The sequence below is a fragment of the Desmodus rotundus genome, chromosome 12 (assembly GCF_022682495.2).
Source record: "Desmodus rotundus isolate HL8 chromosome 12, HLdesRot8A.1, whole genome shotgun sequence".
Classification (NCBI taxonomy): Eukaryota; Metazoa; Chordata; class Mammalia; order Chiroptera; family Phyllostomidae; genus Desmodus; species Desmodus rotundus.
The window spans coordinates 2695396-2706354 of record NC_071398.1 but is presented as its reverse complement, the minus strand read 5'-3'; positions in this window follow the sequence as shown (position 1 = coordinate 2706354).

Below are 10959 nucleotides of genomic sequence, written 5' to 3'. Positions count from 1 at the left end.
AGACAACTGATAAAATGGGAAAGTCCTACCAGAGCCGTGAGGATTATGTAAGTTAATAAAGCGCCTGACAGGGTGGATATGCAGTGAGCATGTACTGTCTTCCTAGAGTGGTTTTGTTTTTGTTCTTTTTTGGGGTTTTTTTTGGGGGGGGGTTGGAATTAGAGATGAAGTGTTTCTAGGACAACAGCTTCACTTCAGAGATGGAGAAACTCAGAGAGGAGGTGCTGGCTGGCCTGAGCTCTCGGTGGCTGGGCTTAGGGGTCTTTGCCAGGTCCCTGGCCATTCTGTGGGGCCCCTGTGACCCAGCTTCGATGACAGGGAGGGAGGATATCTGAGATCCCAGCTGGGGATGGAGCAGGCGAAACCTAACCCAGCTGGGACTGTGCCAGCGCCCCAGCAGACCTGCGTCAGTGAGTTTAATGGACTCCTGTGTGTGGCCCCAGCGAGGGAGCAGGAGGGAGCTATATTTATTTGCTTCTTTCTTTCACTACCTGGGTTTCACAAAGGTGCATCCTTGTACTGACTTCAAGGCCCTAGGTGTCAGGAAATCTATGTTTGTCCATCCTCGTTGCCATAACAACAAGGTCCTGTAGGGTGCAGAGGCATCCTGTCCTGCCTTGTTCTTTAATATCCAGAAAGAAAAATGTGCCCTGGCCGGTGTGGCTCAGTTTGTTGGAGCATCATCCGTAACCAAAAGGCTGTGGGTTCAGTTCCCGGTCAGGGCACATGCCTGGATTGTGGGTTCAGTCCGCAGTCCGGGTGCATACCGGAGGCAACCAGTCTATGTTTCTCTCCCTCCCTTCTTCTCTAAAAGCAATGAAAACAATGAAAAACAAATGAGACCACTCCGATCTTATACTCCTCCCAAGAGAAAAAAAGTCCAACACTATAGTTTACGTGGTTTAAAGAATCACTCAAATTATCTGGAAGCTGCTGAATAACTTGTTTTAAAAGATGCCAAACTACCCAGGCCCGGGTGCTAGCTTCGTGCCGCAGCCCTCGGCGCTCTCTGGCAGGGCCTTCAGGTCTTGCAAAACTGACCACGCCGGCGCAGGGCACCTGGAGATCTGAGGGTCTTTCTGCCCCTACCCCCCCCCCCCCGCACCACACCACGAAAGTGGTAGCGAGTGCCACTTTCCTGGGCAACTTGCTGCCTATGGAACACCTCAAATCCATTTTCCCATAACTGTCTGCCCTTCCCACTAAGTCTTACGCTCCCGGGTTGGGACAGGCAGGAGAAGCTTGCATTTTTAATTAGAGAAGGAACCACAGAACCTTGGGGTACAGGGACCCAGTGTTTTTTTCTGTTTGCGTTCGGAAAAGCACTGCGGTTGGCATGTCGGTCCAAAAGAAAAGAGGCGTCGAGGACTCCCCTGCCCATGGGAACCTCTCGAACCCTGGAGTCTGGAGACAGTGAATTCAGCGGGAATGAGAAATGGATACATATTCTAGCAGACTCACCCGAGACCGAGCGAGGGGGAGTGAAAGTTGACTGTGGGTTTGTGCGAAGGTGCTGGAGGGTTAGTGGTCCCAAGACAGCCCTGGTCACACCGATGACGTCCTCCTAACAACCTGCTTTCATCCCAGCAACCTCACAGACTACACAGGTGTTTCGCACACCTCCAGTCAGTCTGAAATTATTCTGGAGTCCTGCCTCCTTCTAGTCTCCATCACTCCTCCCTCCCTCCCTTCCTCTCCTCCTCCCTCTGTTCTTTCCTTCCCCGAAGTCTTCAGTCACCTTGGCTGTCTGCTCTGGGGGAACCATTTGTGCTCTCCCTCTGGCCCCCACAAGGAGGGGCAGGCCTATTGCCTACTCTGCACCTAGAGTCTCCCCCACTCCCCGGTTCAATCAATCTCCCTGTTGCCTGGTTTTATTTTCTCCGGAACACCCAAGGCTGTCTGAAATTATTTATGTGCTTGCTTGTCTCATCGCCGCCTTCCCCATCAAAGTGGAAGGCCCAGAGAGCAGGTCTGTCCTGCTCCCTGCTGCTTTGCGGGCAGCTGGAGGGAGTGGGTGCCTAATTGGTGGTTGTGGGATGGGTGGGCGGGTGAATGGGCGAATGAGTGAAGGAGGAGGGGCCCTGCACTGGGGCAGACCAGTTCGCTTCTCTGGGGAGGGTGGCGGTGCTTGGCTCTCTGTGAGCTCTGCCCCCACCCCCTACCCCCTCCATAGAATAGGAGCGGCAGTCCCAGGGTCTCTGTAGGTTTGTAATTTCTTGAGATATTCTAGGGAAGGGGCAAACCCCAGCGGTGCCCCGCCCGGAGGCTCCTCTTGCTGACTTTATTACCTGTTGATGGATATCAGATTACCCACATGTAGCAGCTTAAAACAACAAACATAGATTTTTGAAAGTTTCTGTGGGCCAGGAATTTGGGAGTGGCTCAGCTGAGGGTCCTGACTGGGAGCCTCTGGATGTTGTCGCAGTCAAGCTGTGGGTCCCCAGCTGCCGCGTCTTCCGAAAGCTTGACGGGGCCTGGAGGAGCCCCTCCGAGAGCACTCAGGTACCAGGCTGCTTCCTGGACACCTGGGTTCCTTCCTGGCTGTTGGGACTTGACATCATTCTGGCCACGGACACCCTGACCTATGGAGTGGAAGGCATTAGCCAGCCAGCCGCCTTTGTAACAAACAGATCGGGTCTGAGGGGAGGCTGGGGAGGGGAAGACCCCACCTGCGGGGCACGGCTGGCCTGGAGTCTGGTTTGGTCTGTGGGGTTGCTCAGCTGGTCTGTCTTAGCAAGACCTTTGGCAGGAAGCAGGTCTGAATAGACAGAAAGTAGGGCTTCCTAGAGCTTCCCACGCATCGGAGAGGCGAAGCCAAGAGTGGGTGAAATTCAGCTGCTGACTCTCCCTGGGCCTCGGGAGAGACGGGCTCTGAGAAGGGCCTCGCGATAGCCATCGCACCCCAGTTCCACCGCGTGAATGGGACTCCGACGGCCACTGGCAGCCGGCCTGGGTCACGAGCCTGTCTCACGGGTCTGGCACAGACGCGCTTTGTCATTTCTCAGAGGGAATCGCTGCCACCCCTCGTGCAGGCTGAAAGCTGCTCCTCTGCCCCTCCAGCCCGATGAGAGGGCAATTGAAACTGCTCCGCTGGCCGGTTCCATGAGGGAAGTAGGACCCAAGAGGCCACGGTGGCCCAGATAACCTCGGTGGCACAGACGCCTTTCCAAGCCAGCGGAAGGCTCGCCAAACGAGAGGCCGCCATGGGGCGGAGATCCTGTGAATATCCCCATGTCCTTGCTGTGGCCATGGGGACGATTAATGAAATGTGTGTGAAGCTGTTAAGAATGATGTTCTGTGTCAGAGGGAAAAAAATCGAGTCCTTGGCCCATGAAGGCTGTCCTGCTGTGGCCGGAGTGCTTTTTCTCAGGATATCTTTGCGAGTGACGTTTTTATTAAAAGAAAAATGAAATGTGTCTACGAGCACACGTATACCCGTGCTGGACAGTCCGCCGGGTTAGTGGACGCATCTGTTAACTAAGAAACGAACTGTGAGGGGTTTCTTTTAGGCCACCGAAGGGACGGTTGCGGAGAATCGATGGCTGAAATGAGCAGGGGCGCTTGCATCTGGGGACCGTGAGATTGTGCCCGCGTGACCGTGGAGTTCCGTGAGTTCTGATGGCCTGTTCTGTCTTCCTCAGATCGGGCAGGGCCCTTCTGTCTTCCCGTTGCTGGCAGAGGTGCCCAGGGACCTTTTCGCTCTGTCTTCAGATGTGCCACCTGAAAGTGTGGACTCCCACTTCCATTTCCGTCTGTACGGACTGATGGCTCCCACCTCCCTGGGTCTGCAGCCGTTGCCCGTGGCTGCTGTAACCAGCACTCCGCTTTCCAGGGCTCAAAACAACGCAAATGTGTCACCTCACAGTTCTGGAGGCCAAAGGTCTCAAGTCTGTCTCCTCAGGCCAACGTCAAGGGCAGGGCTGGGTCCTTCCGAAGGCATCATGGGAGAATCCGAGTCCCTGCCTGTTCGGCATTCTGGAGGCCACCTGTGTCCCTTATTTGCTTCCCACATCACCTTGACCTCGGCTTCCATCCTCACACCTCCTTCTCTTGGGCTGTCCTCCCTCTGTATGAAGACCTTGGGGTTACATCGGCAGCGCTGGGAGAGTTCAAGATCACGCCCGCGGCTCAAGAGCCTTAACTCAATCATACCTGCGAAGTCCTTTTTGCCATGTGAGGTGGCATATTTGCAGGTTTGGGGGATCAGGGCATTTTGGGGGGCTATTTTTCTGTCCGTCACCATCTCCATCGCTCCGCCTCCTCTTGCTCTTTCCTGCCTACTCACGCCAGGCCCCGATCTGACTGGTTTATGTGGATGACCTCCTTTAACCCTGATCCCCCCGGGAAGAGAGGTCTGCTGTGAGAGGCGAGGGCAGAACGGTTCAATTACCCCCCGGGGGTCACTGACTTAGTGCTCAGGCCCAGGCAGGGTGGCATCCGGGCTGCATTCTCACTCAGGATCACACAGCCTTTCCGCGCCCTTGTCTCTGAATAATGTGATGAAAAAGACTTCGAACGAGAACCCGTGTCCTCTCCCTGACCCTGTCCCCACCCGGACCCCTCCTGGCAGCGCATGAGCCCATCACAGCCTGAGAGCCGCCACGGTCACCACTATACCCTAAATGTTACGCACTCACCTTCACTGTTCTCTTCACAGAGAGAGTGTTAGATAGTTGCCCGGATAACACAAAATACACTTTGATGCCTTCTTCCAGAATTATTAACATGAAAACCCTGAATTTAGACATTCTCAAAGAAGACTTGAGGGCCCCAGAGAGGAATTCGTGTGTAAACCCGTAGAGATCCGCCCTGGTTGGGTGGCTCGGTTGGTTGGAGCATCATCCCGCACACCAAAAGCTGGTGGGTTCAGCCACTCCTGGCTGGTGTGGCTCAGTGGATTCAGTGCCGGCCTGAGAACCAAAGGGTTGCGGGTTTGATTCCCAGTCAAGGCACATGCCTGTGTTGCAGGCTAGGTTCCCAGTAGGGGGCATGCGAGAGTCAACCACACATTGATGTTTTTCTCCCTTTTTCTCCCTCCCTTCTCCTCTCTTTTAAAAATAAACACATCTTAAAAAAAAAAAAAAAGCTGGAGGGTTCAATTCCCTGTCAGGTTGCTTACAGGAAGCAACTGATTGATGTCTCTCTCTCTCCCTCCCCCTTCCTCTCTCTCAAATCAATAAACACACCCTCAGGTGAGGATTAAAAATAATAACAATAAACCCTTAGAGATCCGTGTACCCAGCTGGAACACACAGGCTCAGGCACAGAGAGGAGGCTTCGGAGCCCAGCAGACGTGGGTGCTCACTCTCCCCCCCAGAGCTGGGGAGTTTCCTTGTCCAGAAAACTCTCCCTTCCTAATGTCAACTTTAATTAAGTAACCCACAAACTTAAGCACACGTTAGGAGGTCAATGCATGCTAATGCTTTCGAGAAAGAAGGAACAAGTATCTGCTAATGATGAACAGAAAACGTGTAAAGGAAAAACTGGACAGATTCCGCAGGCAGACAGAGGTGTTAACTTGGTCTGATGCCTCTTTGCTCAAGAAAAACGTGAGGGCTCTCTGCGTGCCAGGCCGCCGTGGGGACACAGCGGTGAATGTGGCAGGGCTTAGGGTCCTCCTTAACATGAGCAGGAGTTTAAATCTTAATGACTCTGAAGGAAAGACGTGGACAGGTGGAAGGAGTGTGTGTGTGTATGGGGGTGGGGTGGGGGAGGGGCAGGGATTGTACAAAAGCACCAGACAGGTCCCAAGTGCATTTCAGATGATTTATACGGATGTGTGGAAAGTGAATGCTGTTGATATTACCTACCCCCACAGACCACTAGGGACATACAAAACTAGCTTCCTGCAAAATGTAGTGCCTAGCATATAACCTTCTTCCTGAAGAAACAGATTAAAGTTGAGGAGAAAAAAAAACTGTTGTGGGTTAATGCAATTCTGGTCATTCGAGCTTTGAGGCCCTCTCTGCAATTAGTTCCAGTCTCATTTCGGGATGCTCGCGCGCCATCTCCAATTTCTTCTCCACCACGTTAGGTGGAATGCACTTCGGATGCTGGTCAATGCAGCCACCAGCCCCGACAGTGAATGACTGCCAACAGGTGTGTGACAGAGAACACATTCTTCTCCTCTGCTTCAGGCATGTCTGACACGTTAGGGACCTGCTTCCCTCTGCGCTGTGGAGAGAAATCTGTTTGAGAGCGAGGAGTGCCTCCCGCTTTCACTCCAAGAAAGGCTCTCGGGTTGGCTGCCTGCGGAGCTGGGCTGTGAAGGGGGTGCTAATGTCCTCTGAGCTATCCTTTGAAGCTGAATGATGAACGGGGAGTCGAGGTCTCTCCTGTGAGGAGACAGAAGTAGTTTCTTGGGCGAGGGCTCTCTGATTGCTTAGAAACGAACAGCCCGTGAGTGGTCCAGAAGGGGTGGGTCTGGTCTTGGGAGCCGGTCTGAAGTAAAGCGATCGCGTTGACATCAGACACTTGGAAATCATCGGTACTGTCTTCACTGGTTTTGCCAACCTTGACAGTGTTCCCTGGGACCGCGTGTGACCCGTGCAGAGGACGCCTTGCTTTGATGGCATGGAACCACGGGTGTCCAACCTGCGGCCCCCGGGCTGCAGGTGGCTCAGGATGGCTGTGAATGCGGCCCAACACAAGGTCGTCAATTTACTTAAAACATGATGAGATTTTTGTGCGATTACGTGTTGCAATGTATTGAATGGGTGGCCCAAGACAACTCTTCTTCTTCCAGTGTGGCCCAGAGACGCCAAAAGGCTGGACACCCCTGGCCGAGGACAGCTAGGCTGCCTTGGACGGCACGGACCCGTTCATCGAGAGAGCCAGTGCAGTAACGGAGGCTTCACGGGGGAGGAGTTTGAGGAATGGGCCTTCCAGAACTTCAGGGGTTGCAAAGACCCCTACAGAGAGCTACCGATGAGGTCAGCAGCAGGACGAGGAGTGAACCAAGGCAGGATTTCTGCTCTGGATAACGGGCACAGGTGACCAGGAGGAGGGAGAGTGGGGCTAAGGGTGTTTTTGAGCTTTGGGGAGCATCTGAAAAGTTACTATAGCATTGCATTTTTGTATTGGAGGGACAAAACAGAGGTTAGAACTTTATATATCTGAAGTATATACATATAAAATACAGAAATATAATACATAAAAAGATAAAATGTAATTTATACATATTTTTATATATATGTGTAATTTTAACTCATGTTTCTTCAATCAGGTACACCGATGTGCTGAAAGACCTGGTTAGATTCGCGCGTGAACACTCTTCAGTTTAAAAATAGTCACCTAAGAAAGGGTAGGAGAGAGAAGAAATGTGTGTGTGTGTGTGTGTGTGTTTTTCCAGGGAACTCCCATGTGAAAGACAAACTGTTATCTAATTTTGAAAGCGTGGTTCCGTTGTCAAAAGCCACAGACCAATGAAGTAAGTTAAAACACGTTCCTTAGCCCATTTATTTCCACTTCATCTCTTGGTGTAATCTCACCAGGCATCGTGGGAAGTGGAGTTGTTTTTGAGAAGATGCCAATGAGTTGGTAGTTGACCTATATTAAGTATGGAGTTAATGGGAATTCATATAGGAGCCAAGTATAGACGCTATCACCAGCGCTTGCTTTATTCCTAAGGAAAGAGGAAAATAAAGCCACATGCTATTTCTGGAGCGTTTCCTGAAGGTCAGCTACGGGATGAGCATGTTCTGTTCCATTTGCAGTGGATGGGATGGCCCTTCGAATGTGGTCTGAGTGGACCGGGAAGGCTCCCTACCCTGCACAATTTTCCCCATGGGGCCTGACAATATTTGGCACTCATCCTGAAATCCCATCGAGCAGAGAGCACTGTTTTGGGTTGACATCACAGTTTACAAAATGCCTTTTTGTGGGTCCACTGTCAAGGGAGCAGAGCCTCCCGCCTGGGCAGAAAAGGATGACTCCTGACCTCGCAGGGGGTCTGTTTTCCTTCGAACCTTTAAAATCGAGAGTAGTGATGTTTATGTCCCACCCATCCCTCCCATTCATTCATTTGTTCATTCATTTGGAATCAACTCAACCAGCTGAAACCCCTCCTAAATGTAGTTAACAGGAGTGGAGAGACAACTGATGAGATTAGTTTTGTGTAAAAGGAAGCAGGAGAAGGAAGTTGTTTGGACTTCTCTACTGAAGAGGAGGCATAAACCCAGCCAAACAAAGCAAGTGAGAGAATTCCAGAGGCAGAAGTTGCTTCTAAGTGACCGAGGTGAAAGGCCCAAGACTTCGGAGACCGACTGGCATGCGCCGTCTTCAGGGGACACTCTGTCCTGGGCACCGAGCCGTTCCAGAGAACCCACCAGTTTACAAGGTAAGTCCCTGTCAGCAGTGAGCCAAATGAGGACTGTCGGTCATTCCCAGATAGACACAGTGCAGGGGGGGTGGGGGGAGTGGGGAGGAGGCGTGGGTGATGCGGTCTCGGGGAGCTAGAATTTGGTTTTGGGAAAGTGGGCTGTTCGGAACTTTAATGGCAAGTTCTCTTTAGTCAAATCCGTTACACTGTTTGCAGAGAGGCTGAGAGTGCAACGTTGACATCGGGACGATGCTCTCTCCCTCTCTCCCTCAGGGCCAAGAAAGTGAGACCTGTATCTTTTACAAGCCCGTGGCTGGTCCCAGTGCATTGTTTGTGAAAGTGGAAAATTTACCTCCGAACAGGAGCGAAACTGGACTCTGTTAGCCTCCCCCCACCCCAAGAAAACGTGAGAAAAAAAAGTGCAATTTAAATAGCGTGAGTAGGAATACTGTAACACTGTATTTTATCTGAGCAAACTTTATTCAGATATACTGGGTACAGGATTATCTAAATCAAACAATGGATACTGTGACTTATGGGTGATTTAAAGGATTTTCAAGGGTAACCTTGAAATCATAATTTTTAACAATTACACTGCTTGTTTTTTTCTTTAAGGGTGGAGTGTGGAACCTGCCCCTGCTAACATAAGATGCCACTTTGTGTTCACACTCTGTATGCATCGTGGTTTCCTGCATGCCTCCCTTTTTAAATTTAGTTGGTTGAGATCTATCTTAGGTCTTTAAAATATGTGCTTGTAAAAAGTCTACTTTTGCCTTCATTGAATTAAAATCAACAAACCTCAAAATTCACCTCTTAGGCCCCTGCCCTCTCTGATTGCAGATGCTGTGACTCACAGAACACACAGCCCCTCCCCGCCCCACTGACCCCCGCCCCTGGGCAGTGAACTGCCACCTCCGGATTTTCAGCTCTTTTCCGCCTGGCCCTGGGCACTTCACACCTAAGGCCTCCAACGCCAGAATTTACCTTTCCTCTCCAGGTGCCCCTGTCTGCCACCATTTGCCAAACTACAAGTCTCAGAGCAGGCTTTCCAGCAGAGCAATGCAGTAGGGGGCTTGGGTTTGAGTCCTGGCCGCCTAGCAGCTGCGTCACCTTAGGCAAGCTAGTTGACCTCTTTGTGCTCAGTTGCTGCACATATGGAATGAAGTAACAAGGTGTTACTTCACACAAGGGCTGGCAAGGTCATGTGTGGGCCTGGCCCAGAGCAGACTCTTAAAAACAGGGGCTAATACTATTATCTTTGTTATCTTCAGCCTTGCTCTTCATCCCCGTTCACACCCTACCCTCCCTAAATCCACCCCCACTCCCCTCCAGGTGCAGCAGTCTCTCTGGGGTCTCTGCCAAGACCTCGTCTCCACGCCCACAGCCGCCTCTTGGGCTCGGAGCTTCATTTCTTGCCCGGACTGAGTGTCGTTCCTGGGCAGTCTTTGCATATTTTGGTCAATCCCCTCAGCCAAGGCCCACTGCCAACTTCCTTCCTCAGTGAACCCTTTGTCAGCCTTACCAGCCTTAGAAGTATTGTCCGTTCATTTTGCACTTTGGGTCCCTTGGGCCGCAAAGCCCAGCCCACCCCGGACCCTCTGATTCCATCAGCCTCAGCATCATTGCCTACCCCACAGCCCTGGCCTGTGCCCTTCCATTTCTGACCCCTCTCGCTAAGGGAAAAAGCCCACAAGCGGGACCTTTTTCAGTTCCTGGAATTGAGCAGTTTCCTTACCCTGCCAGGGCTTCTTCTGCAATGCTTTCCCCAAAGCAAGTCCTCCACTGTCCACCACTCCCAACTCGGCCAGTTCCTCCCAAACTTTCTGTCCTCCTAAACTTTACGCAGTCAACCTGTCCTGTCATGTACCTGGCCTCTTATTCCTTAGCATCAGGCCCCCTTTTTCTTTTCTGAAACATGTTTTACAGTTGTCATGATACATTTATTTGTGAGATTGGTTAATGTCTGTGCCCCACCCCTGCCCCCCAGACTGTATATGGTCCATGAGTGCGGGGCTCTGTACTCCCAGAACCTAGCACGGTGCCTGGCATGTCAAATGAATGAATGAATGAATGAGCCTTCCTCACTAGGTAAGCTCCACGACTAAGCACAGTGCATGACTGAACACGTTAGAATCCTTCTACAAATATTTATAGCAGAAGAAATGCATAATAACACCATCAATTACTACACACACCGAAATAACCCAAGTTCTTCCAATGACTTTTGGGCTTTGGGGATCAGCATATTGGCAGTATAACTTGTGGCTAAGAACGCGAGAGGGTTTTTTTTTGTTTTTGTTTCTTAACTCCCCAGATCCCAAGAAACACTGTTTGGATGTGCTAATGGTCCCAGAGGCAGACAGCAGCCACAATGTGCAAAGTGTAAGGTAGAGAAGAGAATTAACAGTATCAACACGGACACAGTGGGTCCGCCCATTGGTTCGGGGAGCTGCAAATTCGCAGCTTGCGTTAGTACCTGAGGTAACTCCGACTCCGAGCCTTGGGCTTTCTAGCTAACCTTTGAGTGTGTTCTCAGGGGACTGCTTGCTTAAAAACTTCCCACTTCCCACCGGAAGGATTTCCAACCGGTGGGGAGGCTGGAGACGACGGGGAGGTAATTCCCTGGGTCTCTAACATAT